General features: G+C 37.6%; 1 pseudogene; it reads right to left on the reverse strand.

Annotated features, from left to right (window-relative positions):
• Window positions 1-6,281: 6,281 nt before the first annotated feature.
• Window positions 6,282-25,038, reverse strand: part of LOC128646992 (DNA-binding protein inhibitor ID-2-like) — a 48,220-nt pseudogene continuing 29,463 nt past the window's right edge.

A 25,038-nucleotide genomic window follows, 5' to 3' on the forward strand; every position in this document is an offset into this window, starting at 1 on the left:
AGTTCATTAGGCTGAAAAGAAACTGCAGTAATGCAGAGGTTTATGAGAAACAGGCCAATGAACTGACCTTACGTCTGAAAGAGAGAGGCTATAGGAGTTCTGTCATCACAAAAGCGAGGAACACTGTTAGAGGAATACCTAGGGAAAGACTCCTTAGGCCTAAATCCTGCACTCAGGAAGGGAAAGACAACAAAGTTGTCTTCCTAACTGAGTACTCAAGACAATACAGGGAAATTTGCCAAATAGTGAGGCATAATTTTAACATGCTATCTGCAGATGACAAACTCCAAAAAGTGGTTACAGATGGCCTAAGGTACTCCTACAAGAAAAACAGAACAATAGGAAACATTGTGGCACCCACAAGAATTAAAAAGACAGGACAACCCACTTCTTCATGGTTGAGTTGTAAGGGTACATTTCACTGCCACCATCGTACATGTGTGGCCTGTGAAAAGCTGGCCCCTGGAAACCAGTTTACCTCACTAATGACAGGTCAGAATTTTATGATAGATTCTTGCCTCAATTGCAGGTCTACATATGTGGTTTATGTCATTTCTTGTAGGGAATGTTCCCTTCAATATGTAGGCCTCACGACAAGAGAGGCCAGATCCCGTATTAAAGAGCACCTTAGTGATATAAGGGCGGGTGTACTCACTACAGCATTGATTCAACATTTTGCGGGTACACACCAGAAAGACACTAGCTCCTTTTCTTGGACTATTATTGAGAGGGTGGCTCCCTGTAAGGGTGGAGTTGACAGGGTCCGCAGGTTGGGGGAGAGGGAGGCCTTCTGGATTTTTAAACTCAGGACAAGAGTTCCAGAGGGCCTAAATTCAGAATATGACCTTATCAATTTTTGGTAGGGCCTATCCTCTCCCCCACCCGGTTCACCATGTCTATACTATGTTACCCCAGGAGAGTAGGAGCCTAACAACACAGGACACTTCAGTATAGCTTTCCGGGTCCCTGGTACTTTAGCTTGCCCTCTAGATTCACTTTTCTATTGCAAATAAGGCTCCCTGTTATAATAATAAGGCTACCTGTTGTCCAGTTTGTTAAGGAATGCATATGATTACAGCACTTTTGTATCTGTAGACACTATTGACCTTATTATTTTTATTATGAGCTAATTGTACTATTATCATTACTATCATTAGTATAGCGTATGTACAGTATGTATGCCTAGGGTCTGGTTACTATAGCTTAATATTTACATGAGTTGTATATCTCTGGTTGCAAACAACTGTTATCCTGTGCTTATACCATCTGTATTTTTCATTTCAGCAACTATGAAGCGGTTTCCCAGCAACACAAATGTTTCCAGCTGGGTCCGGGGTTCTTTACTACTCTCTCTTGTCTGAATTGAGTACATCAACAATTTATCATGTTTTGATAACTGAAATTGTTTATATTTATTAGATTGTTGTTACACATAATGCACTGGAACTGTTTATTTTTATTTCTATTCTATTCCATATGTTTTACTGTGAGCTGACAACAGTGCACATCTCCGTGCTTTCTCAGGTGTTCATAGCTACGCAAATAAATTCCCATTGGAGGACTAATTAATGGGAGTGTTCCCAACTACCAATAGGATGACTAGCCACTGTTTTTAAGTTCACCTCATTGTGTTTTAGCCAGGTAATGAGTAAGGCTGTAAGCTGAAACGCGTATACCTGTTTCTTAATGCTAGTCCCATTGATTTTTGTCAGTATTTACCCCGGGGTGTGTTATCCCCTCTCACGGTTTTGTTTTGCTTGACAAACGTGTTAATTTTCTTCACTCTGAGCGCCAAGGCGCTATGTTTGGCACTTGTAAATAAATTTTTTGTGCATTGAACCGCTGCTTGTGCTCCTTTTTCACTCCTTGTTCTCTAGCTTGGGTATAGGTTCCACGTTGTGGACTCTCCATAAGAAAGAAAACAAAATGTATGCTTACCTGATACATTTCTTTCTTTTCAGAGTCCACAACCCCACACTTTATTTTAGACAGTTATTTTTTTTACTAAACCTCAGGCACCTCTACACCTTTGTGTTATTCCTTTTTCCATTTCCCTTCGGTCAAATGACTGGGGATTATGGGTAGGGGAGTGACACTTCACAGCTTTGCTGTAGTGCTCTTTGCCTCCTCCTGTTTTGTTTTTGACTTGAGTGCCCCTTTAAATACACTTTAATTCTGAGATACTAAATAAATATTTCTTATTCACAATTATTTATGGTAACAGATAAACATTTCTGGTGATTTATTATCATTACCAGTGCTTAAACATGATTATTTCTTGCACTGACAATAAGCAATCTTTTTCTTAAAACATAGACATTTTATTCCTTTTCTGCAAATAGCCATATCTGAGGGTTCCCTTGCCTTTCTGTACTTTAGCGTTGACAGTGCCTAGTCATTATCTCTGCATAAGAAACTGGGGTCAGTTCATCATGGAACTGTGGGGTCTGGACTTTATATCCTAGGGATCTAATAGATTCTGATCTAGTTCTCAATGGGGCAGGTTCTTCCCTTCAAAGATCAGCCTTTTTTTCTCTGTGTAGATGTTCTGGTATCTATGTGAGTTTTTGACCCTGCGTCTCTGGCAGAGTGGGGACGGGGTTCTGTTTTAACCCTTTTTCTCGTTTTCCTAAGAGCAGTGTTCCTGGATCCTTATCGCTGTAGTAGTCTAGGGCGAATTACTTGGATGACACCTCTTTAATAGCTTTTTTCTCAGAGATGGTTTTTCTGATATTTTTGGACGCATGACTGGAGCTTAATTCTGGATAAGTTCTTTCTCCCCCAGCTTGTGGGTGATCTTTCTTTAGATAATCGATTCTTTCAACGTGCGTATCTACCTCAATGATCAATGTATGGTGGAATTTCACAAATAAATAAAGATTGTCTAAAGTTTGATGAACAATGCTCAGTTTTGGATTTAATCTCTCTTTGTAATGAAAATGCACAACCTAGTGAAAGCACTATGAAACTTCCATCTGTTTCACACACAAAAAAGATTCACTTCTATCCAGTACAAAGTAGGAGCAAAAATATAGATGTTTTCCAGCGCACAGTTGAAAAGAAACTAATAGCCTTATCAGAAAACATTCATTCTGACACTAAAAGGAAAAAAGATCTGTTTAGATGCAATCTTGCGCTGGAACAACGCCAAGCCCTAAAAACTCTGGGGTCCAACTCGGCTTTGGTCATTAAAGAATCTGACAAAGGGGGCAATGTGGTTGTGATGGATAGGGAGTATTATGTACAGGAGTCCCTTAGGCAACTCAATGATATAGAGGTTTACAAAAAGTTAACCTTTAACCCTACTGTAGCCTACACTCCCTTAGTAGAGGATATACTTATCTTTGGCCTCCAGAAGGGGATCATTTTACCCTCATTAATGGATACATTGCTCCCTAAAACTCCGCTCACACCCATTTTTTACTTCCTCCCTAAGTTGCACAAGGATGCGCTTAGGCCCCCTGGACGTCCCATTATCTCTGGGGTAGGTTCTCTTTTGGAACCACTCTCAGAATTTGTTGACTCCCTTTTACAACCTTTGGTTTGTAATCTAATGAGTTACATCAGAGATACTACCCAGGTTTTGAGAGCTGTATCGGCTATTAAGTGGGAACAAAACTATCGCTTTGTCACCATAGACGTGGTGTCTCTTTATACCTCCATTCCACACCAGCAGGGATTGAATGCTGTTTCTTTCCTTTTGGATAATCATTCTAGTTACTCGGAAAACATTAAGCAATTTCTGATTCTGGCCATTGAATTTTTACTTAATCACAATTTCTTTTTGTTTGAGGGGTGTTGTTACCTCCAGAGACGTGGAACAGCTATGGGGGCCAAGTTTGCTCCCTCTTACGCCAATCTCTATATGGGATGGTGGGAGCTGTTCCATGTCTATGGAGGTGACAACCCCTTCAAGAATCACATTGTTTACTTTGGCTGGTATATAGATGACCTGCTGCTGGTGTGGAATGGAGATGAAGACAGTGTTGTCAATTTTGTCAAATATTTGCATGACAATGAAGCAAATCTCAAATTCACTTTTGAGCAACAAAAATCACAAATTATATTTTTAGACATTGAACGTAGGGCAAATATATCAACATGCACTATTGACACCTGTCTTTATAGGAAACCAGCGGGTGGCAATACAATTTTAAATTATAAATCGTGCCACCCAGGACACGTCCTGAAAGCCATACCAAAAGGCCAATACATACGGACTAAAAGACTCTGTTCCAATGATGCAACATATAAGGAACAAATTGATATTTTGGACAAAAGACTGTCTGAGCGTGGCTATCCAACTCATTTACTAAAAACTACTAGAGAAGAAGTCACTCTAATACCACGTGATACTCTTTTGGAGTACAAACGTGTCGATTTGGACCGCTCCAAAACAAAGACTAGTGGGAACAAGCTAATTTTTAGCACTCCATATAGTCAGGAATTTCACAAAATCTGTAATGTTGTAAAAGAATGTTTACCCATCCTTGCCACTGACCCCAGTTTGGAGAAAGTGGCAAATAATGGATGTAAATTTGTGGCTAGAAAAGCTAAGACCATAGGAAATATGGTGGCCCCTTCTCAATTACCTGAACGTAATGTGCGTACATGGATACCTAAAAGGCTAGGCTTTTACAGATGCAAGTCTAGAATTTGCAAGACTTGTAACTATGTCACAGAGGGAGAATTGTTCAAATCCTCTGTCTCTAACAGTACCTATCAAATCAGATATAATTTAAATTGTAACTCTACAAGCGTAATATATCTTCTGACCTGTAGGGGGTGCCAAATCCAATATGTAGGAAAAACCAAAAGGATGCTCAGGGACAGAGCACTCGAGCATCTTAGGGACATTGATGACCCCGAGGTGTTTACACCAGTGTCAAAACATTTTAAAAACATGCACGATGCAGATTCATCATTGACATCCTTTCAGGCAATTGATTATGTCCCCAAACACAAGAGAGGTGGAGATAGAGAGTACAAACTTAGTTACAAAGAGGCACAGTGGATATTTACACTAAATACTAGACACCCTCTAGGAATAAACATGGAGTCAGATGTCAATCTATTTATTTAACTACCTTTAGTATAAACATTTTGTTGAACTGAATTTGTAATTTCCAGCTTTAATCCCCCACTATATATCCCTTGCATATCACTATAGAATTTTTGAATATTTAGTATATATTATTCATATGTAATCAAATGTAAATGTATAGCCACTACTTACTAATGAATTGTGAATCAACTTTACTATACAGGCAGGAAAGTGTTAATTATCACATGTGTGTTCAATTTAATTGTTTGTGTATCCCTTAAATTAGGGCATCCGGGTAAGTGCAGATCATAGCAGTGAACAAGTGTGGAGATCCCACACGAAACATGTCTGCTGTTTCCTGCACTACCGGATACTCTTTCCTGCTGATGTGAGCAGTTTTGCTCCCCTATGGTTTTATCCTGCATTCACCACCAATAAAGAAAATGTTTTTTACCTATACAAGGACTTTTCATTTCCTGTGAGTAGGAGTTGCTGTGGAATTTGCATATACTGGAACTCTGTTTGCGTTCTAACGGGGACGCTTTTCCAGATGCACCCTCCAACAGGAACAGGCTCCTTTGACGTGTGCACGCTGAAGAAAACGCTGTCGGATATACACGTGGTGCAGGTGAGCGCCGTAGATCTTTTGCTTGCTGGAATTTCAGGTCACCTGCTATCTACTTTAAGCCTGTCCTTGGGGGCCCTCTGCATGGAGGTGGTAGGTCTTATGATGACAGCTTTGAAAGCTTTCATTTCAGATCTCAGTTATATATACTCAGACAATGGTATGGTGATTATTTAGACCTATCTCAGGTAGTATATCTGTAACCAGAGATAAGGAGTTTTTTTTCCTTCGGCATGTGTTTTCCTTCACTTTCCCTGGGATATTTTCTCTGCTTGTGCGAGTCTATCAGGATGGGGTGCTGTGTGTTCAGGGTTCTTAGAGCCCAGGGGAAGGGATCCTCCCGATAACCTTTTTGAATTGGGCCCTTCTTCAATGCTGTTCAATCATGGCCCCAGTTGCATTCTGATTATTCGATTGTTTGGCATCATCACTATGGTGAACTAAGTTACTCTCCAGGGAGGTCCTCGCAATTTCTCTGACTATGCAAGTGGTCTCTTGTATCCTCCTTTGGGGAGAGACTTTTAAAGGTCAGCTATTCAAGTTAAGAGAGTGGATAATTGAATAGGGGATTTTTGGGAAGCAGAGTAACACTGCAACACCGGGGAATTATCCTTATTCCGGGAGGTGTTTTCTGAGATCTTCCACAGGCGGGGGTGCCCGGAGGTAAATCTGATGTCTTCTCATCTCAATACCAAACAGCCTGAGTTGGGTGGAGATCGAGAGATCCTCAGTGTTGGTGGACATTTTAGCAGCTGTTTCACTTGTTGATCTGGAGTATCTTGTTCCTACATTGGTCTGTTTCCTCGAGTTATAGCTTGACTAATTCAGAAGAAAAATCTAGGATTCAGGTACTTTCCGGCATGGCCAGGCAGGATTTGGTAAGCAGACCTTGTGAGTGTGTTGTCTTTTCCTATATGACGGCCTCCCCAGAAACTAGTCCTTCTGGCCTAGATTCTTGATGACTGTCTCAATGAGGATTTCTGAGGCGGTGTTTGATTCTTTGGTTCAGGCTAGAAGGTCTGTTACCAGACATTCTTACCACATGGTGTGAAGGCTTCTGTCTTTGTGTGAGAACCATAGGTTACCTTGGTTTAAGGGAAAGACTCCATGGATCCTTTCAAGTTCTACTGGATGGTCTAGGGATGGGGCCTGTTGGCTAGTTCTCTTAGTTCTTAGAGGTCAGATTTCCGTTTTCAAGACTACTGCTCCTCCATGAATCTTTAATCTTGTTCTTAGAGCTCTTCAACTGACTCTGTTTAAGTCTGTTTTCTATAGTATTAGGTTCTATTTTGGATGGGGTGTTTTCTGTTCTCCTTTCCTCTACTCATAGAGGGTTGGATCTGTCTGTCATCCAAGGTTTCTGCCTTATTTAGTGTCTCCTTAGATAATAGACTATATTCTGTGGTTTAGGTTGAATTTTTCCTATGTTGTCTCTTCACTCTTTATTTATCTAGATTATGTTTCATTTTCCTTGCCACAACCCTTTTTCCTCTAGGAAGAGACTGTTGCTTAATCTGGACGTGGTTAGAATGAGTTTCATCCAGTGGCGTCACTAGGGGGGTGCGGGCCCGGGTATATTTTTTTATTAGAGGGGCCAGCATTTGTGAACATTAGTGGGATTGGGGAAGTTGAAGACACTTCATTTTTTTGCCCCTTGAGCCAGCGCTGCAATTTCCACAAATAGTTTTCCCAGCTGCTTTTGCTTGTTTGTACTTTGCTCCTCCCCTGCCCAATTTCACTATGAATGTTTTGGGCATGCCGTGGGGCTTGCGAAGTTGCGCTGCTAGCCTAAACCTGCCTGCCTATCTGTGCTCAGTGACACTTTCTCTAAAGTGAAGGAGACACGTATGATGCCCACCAGACCGGTACGGTTACGGTACACTAAGTGCACACTGAAGAGGTAGGAGGGGAGGGCGGACGGGGGTCTAGGGGTGGGAAGAGAGCAGAGGTGCTTGGCCATAAGAAGCAGTAGGCACGCGGACCGGGGCTGTGCACTGACAGACTTGGAACAGAGTCAGAGAGCAGAATTTTCATAGTTTGCGCGCCTAAACCTTTTCTTTACTGATTTATTTTTAGAGTGCTCTGTTTATCTTTCATTTGATGCTCTGCTGAGCCAGGGAGCAGCTCTAGGCATGAGCATTATAATTAATGCAGTGCAGTTTACATATTTTGTTTGTGTGTGTGTGTGTCTGAGTGCTTTTGTGTGTGTTTTTGTGTGTGTCTGCTTGTGTTTCCGAGTGTTTGCGTGTGCATCTGAGTGTGTTTTTAAGTGTGTCTGAGTGTTTGTGTGTGTGTGCTTGTGTTTTTGTGTTTGCGTGTGTCTGTTTTCTGGGGGGAGCGGGGGTGACACCATAACTTACCGCACCAGGTGACACCAACCTTAGTGACGCCACTGGTTTCATCAATCTTCTCCTTTGTTTATCTTGCCTTCGGGTAAATGCAATGGTCAGGAAGCTACAGCTGTTTGCAAGTACAGTACAGAAACGAACCACCAGCTTCTATGAAGGATTACAGTACTTTTTTTCTCATGGCTGTTTTCTTCCTGGCCTGCAAGAATAAGGCTTCAGTTGAACTGATACGTAAGTATGCTTCTTGGTTCTCGTAGCTTATTTTCACAAAAATTGTATTATTCACTGTTTTTGTCTAAATAAAGGCGCCCTTTGGGAGAAAGTTTTCTTGTGGTGGTGCCTTGTATTATGACTGTCTTTCCTACTTTCCTACTTTCCCTCCCTATTTATTCATGTCCTCCACAGCTTGGGTATTGGTTTCCCAAAGGTTTATGAATTAATATGTGGACTCTCACTGCCATTAGAAAGAAAAACAATTTATATCTTACTTGATAAATTATTTTCTTTCTTGTCAGTGAGAGTCCACAACCCAGCCCTGCGATAATGTAGTGGTGTCTTTTGGAACCTCTGTACCCCTTCTTATATATCTACTTTTCTTTATTCTCGACTTGAACTACTGAGAGGGTAGGGGAAGGGTAGGGGAAGTGGGAGGGATATCTAATGCTTTGCTTAGGTGTCTTTTCCTCCTCCTGGTGGCCAGGTAAAGTATTTCACATATGTTATGAATTAATTTGGCAGCATAAAATAATTTATCAGCATAAATTGTAGTTTTCCCTGCCTGTAAGTAACAATCTTCCCTGCCTGTGTTTTTGGTTTTGATTACAGTACTGTACTTTCTGATGGTGCTATGTATAAAACTACCTTTAGGTGTCTCATATAAGATGTATTATGACATTAAAATATTGCCTAAATTACATATTATTGATGGTTACACTTGGTTCCATCCCTTCTCCAAGTTGTCCCATTTCACAGATTCAAATATTCCAAAATACAAACAATCCTGAAATCCAAACATTTTCAGGTTCCAAGCAGTTTGGATTAAGTGTTTTCTACCTGTGTGTACATGTACAGTCATGGCAAAAAAATATTGGCACCCCTGCATTTCTGTCAGATAATGCACCACTTCGCCCAGAAAATTGTTCCAATTACAAAAGTTTAGGCATTCTCATGTTTATTTCTTTTGTTTGTCTTGGTATAAAAGTGGAGAGAAAAAAGCCAAATTTGACACATTCCACGCAAAACTCAAAAAATGGACTGGACAAAAAAATTGGCACCCTCAATTTAATATTTGGTAGCACACCCCTTGGAAAAAATAACTGAAATCAATTGCTTCCTGTAACCATCAATGAGATTCTTAAACCCCTCTACTGGAATTTGACCACTCTTCGTTCGTCAACTGCTCCAGGTCTCTCAGATTGGAAGGGTTCCTTTTCCCAACTGCTGTTTTGAGATCTCTCCACAGGTACTCTATGGGATTGAGATCTGGACTCATTCCTGGCCAGTTCAGTACTCTCCAGCGCTTTGTCTTAAACCATTTCTGGGTGCTTTTGGTCATTGTCTTGCTGTAAGACCCATGACCTCTGACGGAGATCCAACTTTCTGACACTGGGCCCTACATTGCACCACAGAAGTCTTTGGTAGTCTTCAGATTTCATAATGCTATGCACACTGTCAAGACATCCAGTGCCTGAATCAGCAAAGCCAACCCCAAAACATCAGTGAACCTCCAGCATGTTTAACTGTAGGGACTGTATTATTTTCTTTAAAAGCCTCATTTCTTTTTCTGAAAACAGTAGAATGATGGGCTTTACCAAAAATCTGTAATTTTGTTTTGTCCACAGCACATTTTCCCAAAAAGATTTTGGCTTCCTCATGTAAGTTTTGGCAGACTCCAATCTGGCCTTTTTATGTTTCTGTGTCAGCATTGGGGTCCTCCTGGGTCTCCTACCATAGCATCCCTTTTAATTCCGATGGCGACATATAGTGCAAGCGGACACATTTGTACCCTGTGCCTGAAGGTCAGCTTGAATTTGTCTGGAAGTTAAGGTTCTTTATCCACCATTCGAACAATCCTTTGTTGCAATCTCTGATCAATTTTTCTCTTTCGTCCACGTCCAAGGAGATTAGCTACAGTGCCATGGGCTGTAAACTTCTTGACAATGTTGTGCACAGTGGACACAGGAGCATTAAGATCTCTGGAGATGGACTTGTAACCTTGAGAATTGTCCATGCATTTTCACAATTTTTGTTCTAAAATTCTCAGACAATTCTTTGCTGCTCTTTCTCTTTTCCATGCTCAGTGTAGCACACAGAGACACACAGCAGAAAGGTTGAGTACATGTTTCACCATTTTAACTGTTTGCCGGTGTGATTTCTATATTGTCAGCACCTGTTAATTGATATGGTGAGTTTAATTACAAATTACAGGAGCATCGCAAATATGAAATGCAATTATTTCTTACAATTTTGAGAAGGTTCCAATAATTTTGTCCAGTCCATTTTTGGAGTTTTGCGTGGAATGTGTCAGATTTGGCTTTTGTTTCAACACTTTTTTTGTGTCATACCAATACAAAAAAAATAAAATAAACATGGGAATGCCTAAACATTAGTAATTGAAAACAATTTTCTGGGCGAAATGGTGCATTATCTGACAGAAATGCAGGGGCGCCAATATTTTTGGCCATGACTGTATATAAGAATCTACATTTGCAAGAAAAATATTGTTATTTTTCTTTTTCTGTGTTATAAGTTGAAGCAGTGATTATTATTGTGAAGAGAATGATGATTAATTAAAGGAACATGATTCAGACATAGCATACAATTTTAAACAAATTTCAAATTCTATTATCAAATTCGCTTTGATCTCTTTGCATCCTTTGTTGAAGGAGCAGCAATGAACTAGTGGGAGTTAGCTGAACACATCAAGTGAGACAATGACAAGATATATATATATTTGTGTGTGTGTGGAACCAGCAACTAGTTTTCAGAAGTGCGTTGCTGCTCCTGAGTTTACCTAGGCCTAGATTTAGAGTTTGGCGTTAGCCGTGAAAACCAGCGTTAGAGGCTCCTAACGCTGGTTTTAGGCTACCGCCGGTATTTGGAGTCACTCAAAATAGGGTCTAACGCTCACTTTCCAGCCGTGACTTTTCCATACCGCAGATCCCCTTACGTAAATTGCGTATCCTATCTTTTCAATGGGATTTTTCTAACTCCGGTATTTAGAGTCGTTTCTGAAGTGAGCGTTAGACATCTAACGACAAAACTCCAGCCGCAGGAAAAAAGTCAGTAGTTAAGAGCTTTCTGGGCTAACGCCGGTTTATAAAGCTCTTAACTACTGTACTCTAAAGTACACTAACACCCATAAACTACCTATGTACCCCTAAACCGAGGTCCCCCCACATCGCCGACACTCGCAAAAAATTTTTTAACCCCTAATCTGCCGACCGCCACCTACGTTATCCTTATGTACCCCTAATCTGCTGCCCCTAACACCGCCGACCCCTGTATTATATTTATTAACCCCTAATCTGCCCCCCTCAACGTCGCCTCCACCTGCCTACACTTATTAACCCCTAATCTGCCGACCGCAAAGCGCCGCCACCTACGTTATCCTTATGTACCCCTAATCTGCTGCCCCTAACACCACCGACCCCTATATTATATTTATTAACCCCTAATCTGCCCCCCACAACATCGCCTCCACCTGCCTACACTTATTAACCCCTAATCTGCCGACCGGACCTGAGCGCTACTATAATAAAGTTATTAACCCCTAATCCGCCTCACTAACCCTATCATAAATAGTATTAACCCCTAATCTGCCCTCCCTAACATCGCCGACACCTAACTTCAATTATTAACCCCTAATCTGCCGACCGAATCTCGCCGCTATTCTAATAAATGTATTAACCCCTAAAGCTAAGTCTAACCCTAATACTAACACCCCCCTAAATTAAATATAATTTAAATCTAACGAAATTAATTAACTCTTATTAAATAAATTATTCCAATTTAAAGCTAAATACTTACCTGTAAAATAAATCCTAATATAGCTACAATATAAATTATAATTATATTATAGCTATTTTAGGATTTATATTTATTTTACAGGTAACTTTGTATTTATTTTAACCAGGTACAATAGCTATTAAATAGTTAAGAACTATTTAATAGCTAAAATAGTTAAAATAATTACAAATTTACCTGTAAAAGAAATCCTAACCTAAGTTACAAATAAACCTAACACTAGACTATCAATAAATTAATTAAATAAACTACCTACAATTACCTACAATTAACCTAACACTACACTATCAATAAATTAATTAAATACAATTGCTACAAATAAATACAATTAAATAAACTAGCTAAAGTACAAAAAATAAAAATGAACTAAGTTACAAAAAATAAAAAAATATTTACAAACATAAGAAAAATATTACAACAATTTTAAACTAATTACACCTACTCTAAGCCCCCTAATAAAATAACAAAGCCCCCCAAAATAAAAAAATGCCCTACCCTATTCTAAATTACTAAAGTTCAAAGCTCTTTTACCTTACCAGCCCTGAACAGGGCCCTTTGCGGGGCATGCCCCAAGAAATTCAGCTCTTTTGCTTGTAAAAAAAAACATACAATACCCCCCCCAACATTACAACCCACCACCCACATACCCCTAATCTAACCCAAACCCCCCTTAAATAAACCTAACACTAAGCCCCTGAAGATCATCCTACCTTGTCTTCACCATACCAGGTTCACCGATCGGTCCAGAAGAGCTCCTCCGATGTCCTGATCCAAGCCCAAGCGGGGGGCTGAAGAGGTCCATGATCCGGCTCAAGTCTTCATCCAAGTGGGCCAGAAGAGGTCTTCCAATCAGCCAATCAGATTGAGCTTGCATTCTATTGGCTGATCGGAACAGCCAATAGAATGCGAGCTCAATCTGATTGGCTGATCGGATCAGCCAATCGGATTGAACTTGATTCTGATTGGCTGATTCCATCAGCCAATCAGAATATTCCTACCTTAATTCCGATTGGCTGATAGAATCCTATCAGCCAATCGGAATTCGAGGGACGCCATCTTGGATGACGTCATTTAAAGGAACTGTCATTCGTCGTTCAGTCGTCGGCCAGTCGTCGGCCAGGATGGATGTTCCGCGGTGGAGGTCTTCAGGATGCTGCCGCTTCGCTCCGGATGGATGCCGCTTGGATGAAGACTTCAATCGGATGGAAGACCTCTTCTGGCCCGCTTGGATGAAGACTTCAGCCGGATCATGGACCTCTTCAGCCCCCCGCTTGGGCTTGGATCAGGACATCGGAGGAGCTCTTCTGGACCGATCGGTGAACCTGGTATGGTGAAGACAAGGTAGGATGATCTTCAGGGGCTTAGTGTTAGGTTTATTTAAGGGGGGTTTGGGTTAGATTAGGGGTATGTGGGTGGTGGGTTGTAATGTTGGGGGGGGGTATTGTATGGGTTTTTTTACAGGCAAAAGAGCTGAATTTCTTGGGGCATGCCCCGCAAAGGGCCCTGTTCAGGGCTGGTAAGGTAAAAGAGCTTTGAACTTTAGTAATTTAGAATAGGGTAGGGCATTTTTTTATTTTGGGGGGCTTTGTTATTTTATTAGGGGGCTTAGAGTAGGTGTAATTAGTTTAAAATTGTTGTAATATTTTTCTTATGTTTGTAAATATTTTTTTATTTTTTGTACTTTAGCTAGTTTATTTAATTGTATTTATTTGTAGCAATTGTATTTAATTAATTTATTGATAGTGTAGTGTTAGGTTAATTGTAGGTAGTTTATTTAATTAATTTATTGATAGTCTAGTGTTAGGTTTATTTGTAACTTAGGTTAGGATTTCTTTTACAGGTAAATTTGTAATTATTTTAACTATTTTAGCTATTAAATAGTTCTTAACTATTTAATAGCTATTGTACCTGGTTAAAATAAATACAAAGTTACCTGTAAAATAAATATAAATCCTAAAATAGCTATAATATAATTATAATTTATATTGTAGCTATATTAGGATTTATTTTACAGGTAAGTATTTAGCTTTCAATTGGAATAATTTGTTTAATAAGAGTTAATTAATTTCGTTAGATTTAAATTATATTTAACTTAGGGGGGTGTTAGTATTAGGGTTAGATTTAGCTTTAGGGGTTAATACATTTATTAGAATAGCGGCGAGATTCGGTCGGCAGATTAGGGGTTAATAATTGAAGTTAGGTGTCGGCGATGTTAGGGAGGGCAGATTAGGGGTTAATACTATTTATGATAGGGTTAGTGAGGCGGATTAGGGGTTAATAACTTTATTATAGTAGCGCTCAGGTCCGGTCGGCAGATTAGGGGTTAATAAGTGTAGGCAGGTGGAGGCGACGTTGTGGGGGGCAGATTAGGGGTTAATAAATATAATATAGAGGTCGGCGATGTTAGGGGCAGCAGATTAGGGGTACATAGGGATAATGTAAGTAGCGGCGGTTTACGGAGCGGCAAATTAGGGGTTAATAATAATATGCAGGGGTCAGCGATAGCGGGGGCGGCAGATTAGGGGTTAATAAGTGTAAGGTTAGGGGTGTTTAGACTCGGGGTACATGTTAGAGTGTTAAGTGCAGACGTAGGAAGGGTTACCGCATAGCAAACAATGGGGCTGCGTTAGGAGCTGAACGCGGCTTTTTTGCAGGTGTTTGGTTTTTTTTCAGCTCAAACAGCCCCATTGTTTCCTATGGGGGAATCGTGCACGAGCACGTTTTTGAGGCTGGCCGCGTCCGTAAGCAACTCTGGTATCGAGAGTTGAAGCTGCGTTAAAAATGCTCTACGCTCCTTTTTTGGAGCCTAACGCAGCCTTTATGTGGACTCTCGATACCAGAGTTATTTTTATGGTGCGGCCAGAAAAAAGCCGGCGTTAGTTTTTCAGGTCGTTACCGACAAAACTCCAAATCTAGGCCCTAGTTAGGCTTTTCCACAATGATACCAAAAGGACAAAGCAAATTAAATGATAAATTGAAATTGAAAAGTTGTTTAAAACTGTATGCTCTATCTTAATCATGAAAGAAAATGTTTTGGGTTCACGTCCCTTTTAAACTATGCAATCCCTGCTTTTGGTCTTTGCTTTTGGTAAGTACTGTGCTTAGTTTATTTCCTTATTTTATTTCAAAAATGCTTAATTCACTGCAATATCAGTTCTGTGATTTTTGTTTATATTTTTTTGTTCATATTCAATAAATCATAGAGAAACATTTTTTCATAAACTTTGTGCTTGCAACTCTTAAAGGGACACACAATTTTTCAATGAAAGAGAAAAAGGTTAACATGTTAATATATAAATTATTTTTTTCCATATAAATATATATTTTTTGCCATTAAGAGACTTAGTTTTAACTAAAAACTGTTCAGATTTGAGAAACAAAACAGGAACAGCATGACTGAGAACAGCCAAGTCCTGAGAATCTATCACAGGCCTGGCTGACACACTACAAAAAAGACCTTAATACATTTATAAATACCCTCCTTTAGATGGAATAGAAAATATATTTGATTATCATGCCCTATACTTATCTTAAAGTCACTTAAGAATGTCAATAAGAATTAATATCTTTTTATGTTGAAATTATTTTTATTATAACATCTTAGAAATAAACATAAAAGTTGACAATCCAGTCACATATAGAATAATTACAAGTTGTCTGAAAATATATTAATGACCTTGTTTGTCATACTAAAAAAAACAAAAGGAAAGAAAAGATGAACTGTTTCTCCTAGCCTTGTATAAAAAGAGGGATAAATGAAACTCTAACACAGAAATCTTATATAGGCCTAGATTTGGAGTTCGGCGTTAGCCGTGAAAACCAGCGTTAGAGGCTCCTAACGCTGGTTTCTTACGCACTCCGGTATTTAGAGTTTATTTACCGCAACTCAAAATACACCTAACGCTCAACTTTCTACCGCCACCTCAGACCCAGTAGTAAACATATACCGACAAAAACAACATCCACGAATCACAAAACAAATATTACACAAAGTACACTTACACTCATACAAACACTACACTATCTATATTTTTCATATTTATTTTGTTTTCGGTAAAATACAAAGGATTAAAGTTGCGAGATCTCGGGTGTTTGAAATAAATCCACAAAAATCCATTTTCCCATTGACTTACATGGACATACGGGAAAAGACCCTCATATACCTACATCTAACTAATAACATTATCACAAACATACACTCATCGATGCATACAAACAATATACACCACATGACATACACAAAATATTTATTTATTACAAAAAGAACACGATTTAGTTACTTTTTCACACAAGCTCATGACGTCACTCACTTTACGAGGAAAACCAGTCTTAGAAAAAAAAATTAGAAATCTTTAGAGCCTCCATTGACTTCTATTGGGAAGACGTGCTCGTGCACGCGAAACCCTCATTTCCCTAACGCACGCAAATAGCGTAGACTGAAAAACTCCAAATACCAGCGCTAGAAAAAACATGATTTTATGCGTTAGACCTAGCGATGATAAATAGATCAAGAAATGACTATTTCCCTATGGTGGACTTATGGTTTTTAATTATTAAATATTCACAACACCATAAATTTGTTTCACACTTTTAGATTACATCAACTACAAATCCACATCACTAGTAACACATTATTATTTCAATAAAATTACATTTAAAATTAAAATAAAATTCAATACACATTTCTGGATTCACAAACACTACACAATGGGAAACACCTCTCATTTACCTTTATTATTGCATTTCAGTTATTCAACTCATATGCTTGCAGCAACTGCATATTTACATAGGCTTAACACATAATCACTCATGGATGCACATATATTACTTTTAACATTCACTCATACATGTGCATTCAAATGATGGGGGAAAAACACATTACATTCTCTACAGGAATCACAAAACACAACATATGGATTTGACTGTACTTTTAACATCATGATTCCATCACAATAAACCATTAGGAATTACCTACAAAAAATACATCATTACACCAGATTACAGATGTCACTTTATGGGAAGGAACAACAATGCCAGACCGCTATATAGAAGTCAGCATATGTGGGACACAATCACAATATATACGTACATGTACATAACACGCATCACCCATCACGCAACCACAAAGCACACATTTAGATTTTATTCAGCACACAATAACAATGTAGCACAATACAACAACACAATGAGGATTTCACAACTACATAGGCAGGTTAATAATATCATGACGTCATTAGAAGATTCAACCATACACATCACAGATTCACCACTGTACCGCCCCTTTAGGAACTTTAACACTCAATACTACAATACAACATATACGTAAACCACACTTTTGAACAGCATTATTATGGAGATTTCAATGGGACAATTAATAAATATTGTCAGATCGCAAATCACTTATATATATAATACTACAGATGGCAGCCGGAAGTTATTCAGTATTAGTGCCATTTTTATGGCACGCATACAATATTGTCAGATCTAAAATCACTTATATATACAATACTACAGATGACAGCCGGAAGTTCTGAATTATTATTGCGATTTTAAAGGGACGCATACAATATTGACAGCTCTGAAATCACTTATATATACAATACTACAGATGACAGCCGGAAGTTCTGATTTTTTATGGCGATTTGAATGGGACGCATACAATATTGACATCTCGGCAATCACTTATATATACAATACTACAGATGACAGCCGGAAGTTATTCCGCATTAGTGCGATTTTAAAGGGACGCATACAATATTGACAGCTCTGAAATCACTTATATATACAATACTACAGATGACAGCCGGAAGTTCTGATTTTTTATGGCGATTTGAATGGGACGCATACAATATTGACAGCTCGGCAATCACTTATATATACAATACTACAGATGGCAGACGGGAAGTTATTCAGTATTAGTGCGATTTGAAAGGGACGCATACAATATTGACAGCTCGGAAATCACTTATATATACAATACTACAGATGACAGCCGGAAGTTCTGATTTTTTATGGCGATTTGAATGGGACGCATACAATATTGACAGCTCGGAAATCACTTATATATACAATACTACAGATGACAGCCGGAAGTTCTGATTTTTTATGGCGATTTGAATGGGACGCATACAATATTGACAGCTTGGCAATCACTTATATATACAATACTACAGATGGCAGACGGGAAGTTCTGAATTATTATTGCGATTTTACAGGGACGCATACACTATTGACTGCTCGGCAATCACTTATATATACAATACTACAGATGGCAGACGGGAAGTTCTGAATTATTATTGCGATTTTAAAGGGACGCATACAATATTGACAGCTCGGCAATCACTTATATATACAATACTACAGATGTTACTTTATCGTTTACAAACAATGTTGCAGCAACATTGATCGATCACATTCGATGCACATTATACACAACTATGCACTTTCATTCATGTTAGCCTGGACGTGTGCTTGTTACTATAAGATCGCGTTTAATAAATATTTATTACGCATATGATCAAACATTACAAACATGCACTGTATGTGTGATATTTGACACTTTCACATTGAGATTTATTGGCGGAAAACAGCATTTCAGCCAAAAAAATACAACGCCCACTGTGAAAGCATTCGCGCCGCTCACATACAAACAGGTGAATACAATCAGCAATCATTACAAACTCACTACCATTGGACTAATCGTACTATAAATCCCCCAAACAACATGGCCAAAGCATCACTTGTGATCCACATCAGATCAAGTGCATACCTTGTTACGCTGTTTTGAAAGATGGATGACGATGACATGGTAGACGCTGCTGGTGCTGCTATTGGCGAACTAGCTGTTGGTCGAATCAGGCAGCCTCAGCGGCTCAGACCGAGACGAAGGGGTCGTCTGGTTCGAGGTCCTCGTGTCTACAGGGTGAGACCCACCTTGGAAAACATGAGTGACTTTGAGGTTTTTGATAAGTATCGGCTCGATCGCGAACAGCTCATTGGCCTTTACGATCTTCTTAAACCTCATTTGGAGCCACGTATAAGAATAAGGACTGCTGTTCCCCCCATGAGTAAGATGCTAAGCTGTCTATACGTCCTGGCCTCCGGGAGTTTTCAATCCGGACAACTGTACATGCATGGCCTGTCTCAAGGTACATTCTCTGTGGTGTTTGATAACTTTCTGGACGCCATGGTACGTATCAGTAAGCAATACATAGGATTCCCACAGAATGATGGTGATTGGAGGCGCCTGAAGCGGGAATTCTTTGATATTGCTCAATTGCCCAATGTCTTGGGAGCCATAGATTGTACCCACATTGCGCTGCGTGCTCCAATTGATGACTTGCCCTTCAGAAATCGCAAACATTTTCATAGCCTCAACGTGCAGTATGTTTGTGACGCACGGATGAGGATTATGCATGTGTATGCGAATTTTGGAGGGGCTTGTCATGATGCCCGCATCCTCTCTCTGTCGTCCCTGTGGAGCCAGTTTGAGGAAAGACAAATGCCCCCTGGTTATCTCGTTGGTGAGTATTTGTGCTCAACATGGTTAATAATGTTGACAATTGGCCCTGTATTTTTTAACTGTTAGCGTCATGTTCAGCTATAGGATTAAATTTAACCATTTGTTATTTACCGACGCTAATGTCTATTTTTATTTAAATGCAGATATGTAGCATGTCTTACCTTAAGTGTTCAGATAGAGAATGCAATGTAACCATGTATTTAGCATTTTACACAAGGTTTGTTTTCAGAACAATACGCATATGTAGCATGTCTTAGCTGAAATGGGAAGCTATTATCTCATGCAATTTAACCCTGTCATTGTCTCTTTCTGCTAATGTTTCTGCTAATGTCTAGTTTTATTTAAATGCAGATATGTAGCATGTCTTACCTTAAGTGTTCAGATAGAGAATGCAATGTAACCATGTATTTAGCATTTTACACAAGGTTTGTTTTCAGAACAATACGCATATGGAGCATGTCTTAGCTGAAATGGGAAGCTATTATCTCATGCAATTTAACCCTGTCATTGTCTCTTTCTGCTAATGTCTAGTTTTATTTAAATGCAGATATGTAGCATGTCTTACCTTAAGTGTTCAGATAGAGAATGCAATGTAACCATGTATTTAGCATTTTACACAAGGTTTGTTTTCAGAACAATACGCATATGGAGCATGTCTTAGCTGAAATGGGAAGCTATTATCTCATGCAATTTAACCCTGTCATTGTCTCTTTCTACTAATGTCTATTTTTATTTAAATGCAGATATGTAGCATTTCTTACCTTAAGTGTTCAGATAGAGAATGCAATGTAACCATGTATTTAGCATTTTACACAAGGTTTGTTTTCAGAACAATACGCATATGGAGCATGTCTTAGCTGAAATGGGAAGCTATTATCTCATGCAATTTAACCCTGTCATTGTCTCTTTCTGCTAATGTCTAGTTTTATTTAAATGCAGATATGTAGCATGTCTTACCTTAAGTGTTCAGATAGAGAATGCAATGTAACCATGTATTTAGCATTTTACACAAGGTTTGTTTTCAGAACAATACGCATATGTAGCATGTCTTAGCTGAAATGGGAAGATACAGAATAATATAGAATTTTTTTTATTGGTATGTTTCTGACAAGTTTTAATATGGATTATGGTTTTTAAATAAAAAAAAATTATACAACAATATACTAGTTTAAGTATTCTGTTTGAATTATGTTCTGTTCAAAATTTATAGGTGATTCTGGGTACATGAGCCGGCCTTGGCTCATTACCCCCTTGCGTAGCCCGACTGATGTGTCTGAGGAGCGCTACAATAGGGCTCATAAGAGAACCAGGGCGGTGGTTGAAAGGATGTTCGGGCTCCTGAAGATGAGATTCAGGTGCCTGGACCGTTCTGGAGGAGCACTCCAGTACAACCCAAAGAAGGTGGCGAAGATCGTTGTAGCCTGTAGCGTCCTGCATAATATTGCACAGCGGGCTGGGATGCTGCAGGCCGTCCCGGTGGACAGAGACCTCCTCAGAGATGAGGAGGATGATCCTGTTCTAGAGGGGGAATTCCAGGACGAGGGACTTGATGTCAGAGCAGACGTCATCAACCGCCACTTTAGACGGTAAAGAATAGAAGTTAGACTGTGTAGTATTTTCAATAGATGTGAACTCTAGGGAAATGACAAGTAGAGAATTGTGCAAACATGTTAGTATTGATCAAATGTTAGAATAATTTTTAATTTTCATAATATAGGTGATGCTCTGGGCATTGGGTCCTATAGCGAGTCTTTGCCACCTGGTTTTTAAAGAGGACATCAGATGGTAAGTAGAAATGTATGGACTGTTGCTGGCATGATTTGTACACAAATACATCATATGGCATACATTTTAAGAAATAGATTTTTGTTTACACAGTACTTAAAATGTACATAATCAGAAAGGGATACTCTAGAATGACTATGGTTCAATGTCACACAGAGGTTTTTTATGCTCAATATGACTCATCTTCACACTTGCTAGAAAATAACACAGGTTCATACACAGGCTTAGTAAGCTAGTGACAGATATTTATTATGAAATGGGGGGTGGGAGAGGGGTACAGAACTGATTCACACACTTGTATGATTTTTTTTTATTAAATTTATTACATTAGGGAGATGACTTAATCTAAAGACTGAAAGGGAACAATTTGAAGCCTGACAGTCAAGATTGCCCAGACTGACAGTGGGGAAAAAGCCAAGATTGAAATTGAAGTATACCAATGGGATCATGTCTGGCATTATCTTTCAATTCTGCTGACCTTGAAAACCATACAAAGACATGTTCACATGGTAAGTGCAAACTATTTGATAGAATAAGGCTGTGGAGACATCCTATTGGAGACACTTAGATGATTTTCTATTTTGTAGATGGTATTTCCCAGTCCTCTATTTAATGAACTGATGAATAAGACACCTATTGAAGATCAACTGTTTACCCCTGAATTGACTTTCAAAGACCATGCATTATCCAGGTTGGTGCATGCTAGTTAAGAATCACATGAAGAATGTTGATTATTGTTAGCTTACATACATTAGTCATACTTATTTCATCATTAGATATTTAGGGATCACAATCAGAAAAAGGAATACATATTATAGTTGATATAGAGGTATTTGAATGGACATGAAATATTAGATTTATGTTCAGCATACATATATTGTTGAAATGTGATATACATTATTATGTATAATTTGAATTTTGGATATTTAAATAGAATTTTTAATCAACAATATAATGGTGTATGTATTTCATTAATTTTAAATCAATTTAATGATTATCTTTAAAAAATGTTGATCAAAGTTAGAGCATAGACACCATATGATTTTAAATGTATTTTATGAATATTTGACAACGTGTGTATTAACTTTGTTCCATTTTTATTATTTTTCATTTCAGATTGGCATCTGATGACTTCCAGGAATATTTAATTTTTTTCTATTAATTATATTTTGACATGTTAATACTAAACATTTTATTATTAAATACATTATTTTGAACAGATTCTACTAAATATCAATATAATCTGTAAATAAATCAAACTTGGACTCCCATGACTGGTAGTTGGCTATTTGACAAGCACATGCATAAGATAAAATAATGCTTTAATATTAGAAAATAAAATGCTTCCGAGAATATAAATATATATTTTATAACATTAATTGGGGAGTCAGATTCTTCAATGCTTTTATATTGAAAATGTATATATTACAATTATTTAGGATATGTAGTAAAAATTTTATTTTTTTAACATATAATAAGGTGAAGTGGTTCAATTACATGAAAGTGACAGTGTTGTTGAATGTAAAAATAATTGTATAAGATCATGTATCTTCCTTAGGTATCTAAAAAAATTAATAGAAATTATTTAAATTATTACATTTATAAATGGTAGGTCATTTAACTTGATAATTTTTAAAAATTAGTTATTGGATGCCAGGTTAATCTATGTAATTTTCTAGTGGAGTCATTTAACTATACTTAGTAATATTATGTATTTATTACAATCTTACCTCTTGGGTTAGACATCAAATATCTATATAGAATGTAAATTCCCCTTTTGTTTATTTTGTCAATGTTAAATAAAAATACCAAATGTTTGGGTCCTTAAAGGGACAATCACAAAGTATATTTTGTATAGATTTTTAAAAATATCATACAAGAATTTAAACATATTTAGAAAGTACTATAGAATTACATTCAGTCTTTAAATATACTTGTTTTAAAAAAAAAAATGCACATATCTTAGTCAATGATATAAGGCATCTATATGCAAACAACAATCAGCATCAAAATAGCCTATGTAGAGATGTATTTAATCCAAGAATATATATAATTACAATATAATGATTGAATAACAAAACATATTAAGTTGTTCAAATATAAGAATATTATACAAAATGCATACATAACATATAGCTTAATGTCCCTCTACGCTGAAGGCTAAAAAAGACCTCATTTAATAAATATATTTCAGTCAGTGTGTAAAACAATCTAGAAGTTAATCTTAATTTGCTTTACTCATATGTTAGACTCATTTAGCAAAAGGAAGGTGCCTAGGTTTATGATATTTTAAGCATTATTGTGAAATGTTTATTTAAAGGGACATGAACTCAAAATATACTTAAAGGTAGACAGTTAAAAAATTAATGATTTATACATTCTGAATGAGTATTCTATTGGAATCAACTTTAAAACTTGTCTCATATTATGAATGCTCATTGTGATGTTGCTATCATTACTTTAAAAATAAGGCAGTAAATAGCTAATTTATTTGCTTCAGTACTCTGGACAGAACTTGATTGTTTGGAATAATTGATGCAACAATCGTCAAGGACAACCCATGTTTTTATAAAACAATTGTCCGTAATATAAAATATCATTATTGATTTGCAAAGAAACATAACAAGATAACTGTTAAAATTTGATAATCTGATTAAAGAATAAAGTTGATTAACATTTCATGCTCAATCACCAATGCTAAATTTGTTTGGACAGTGTCCCTTTAAGAGATTTAAAGAGTGTATTTACTTATCTTGATATCTTGACATACTTTGCTTGAAAAGCATATCGAGATCGGCTCAGTAGATGAAGATTGGTGGATGCACAGAGATGCCTTATGTGATTGTCTCAACCATGTGCATTTAAATTTCTTCTGTTGAGGATATATAAATACTAATGGAAAATGATTCACATTTTAAAGTCTAAACAATCTTCTATCTCTACAGATCATTTGATACAATTGTTTGTAATGTCTCTTTAAAACTAAAGACGCCATTGCACAATAACATATATGAGCACTTCAGACAAATACAAGCTCGAGGTTTATTTGCGAATAACAAAGCTGTAGTTTAATATTTATAAACAGATTATCCAAGTTACTGACATTCTAACCTGAATTTTAACATTAATAAATATTGCGTGGGAAACGCATCTTGAAACACCAGATTAGCATCTTTAAACATTAGAGTCTAATGTCACGCAATAGCACACAATCAATGTGCATTATAAAGACATTTAATAGAGCAATGTCAATACTTCACAATAAATGTATTTAAAGAACAATAAAGACATACAATATGAAATGTGTATTTGTATTAAAGAAACAGACCGTTATTAAACCGAGAAATGTCGACAACATTAATAATGTGACAATATTAGATTTTAAATAGTATTTAATCATTAATATTTAACGGATCACGGATATTAAATCTGCGTCACACATATCCGCATGACAGGCCCATGAGTTACAAATAAGTATACATGAAAAATGAAGTTACAGCACCACCATGAGGTATGTGTAAGGAAGTTACTAAGATATGAAACATTAAGGAACGGCCAATCAGAGTTCATCACACAAACACAACTTGAGTCAGGATGGTCTCACAGACATTCTAACAATATTTCAAACTTTTATCCAATCAGATGTACAGATAAATTGTCCCATGGTGCATCTCATGTTTACTTCACC

Source organism: Bombina bombina, chromosome 2, assembly GCF_027579735.1.
Source record: "Bombina bombina isolate aBomBom1 chromosome 2, aBomBom1.pri, whole genome shotgun sequence".
Taxonomy (NCBI): Eukaryota; Metazoa; Chordata; class Amphibia; order Anura; family Bombinatoridae; genus Bombina; species Bombina bombina.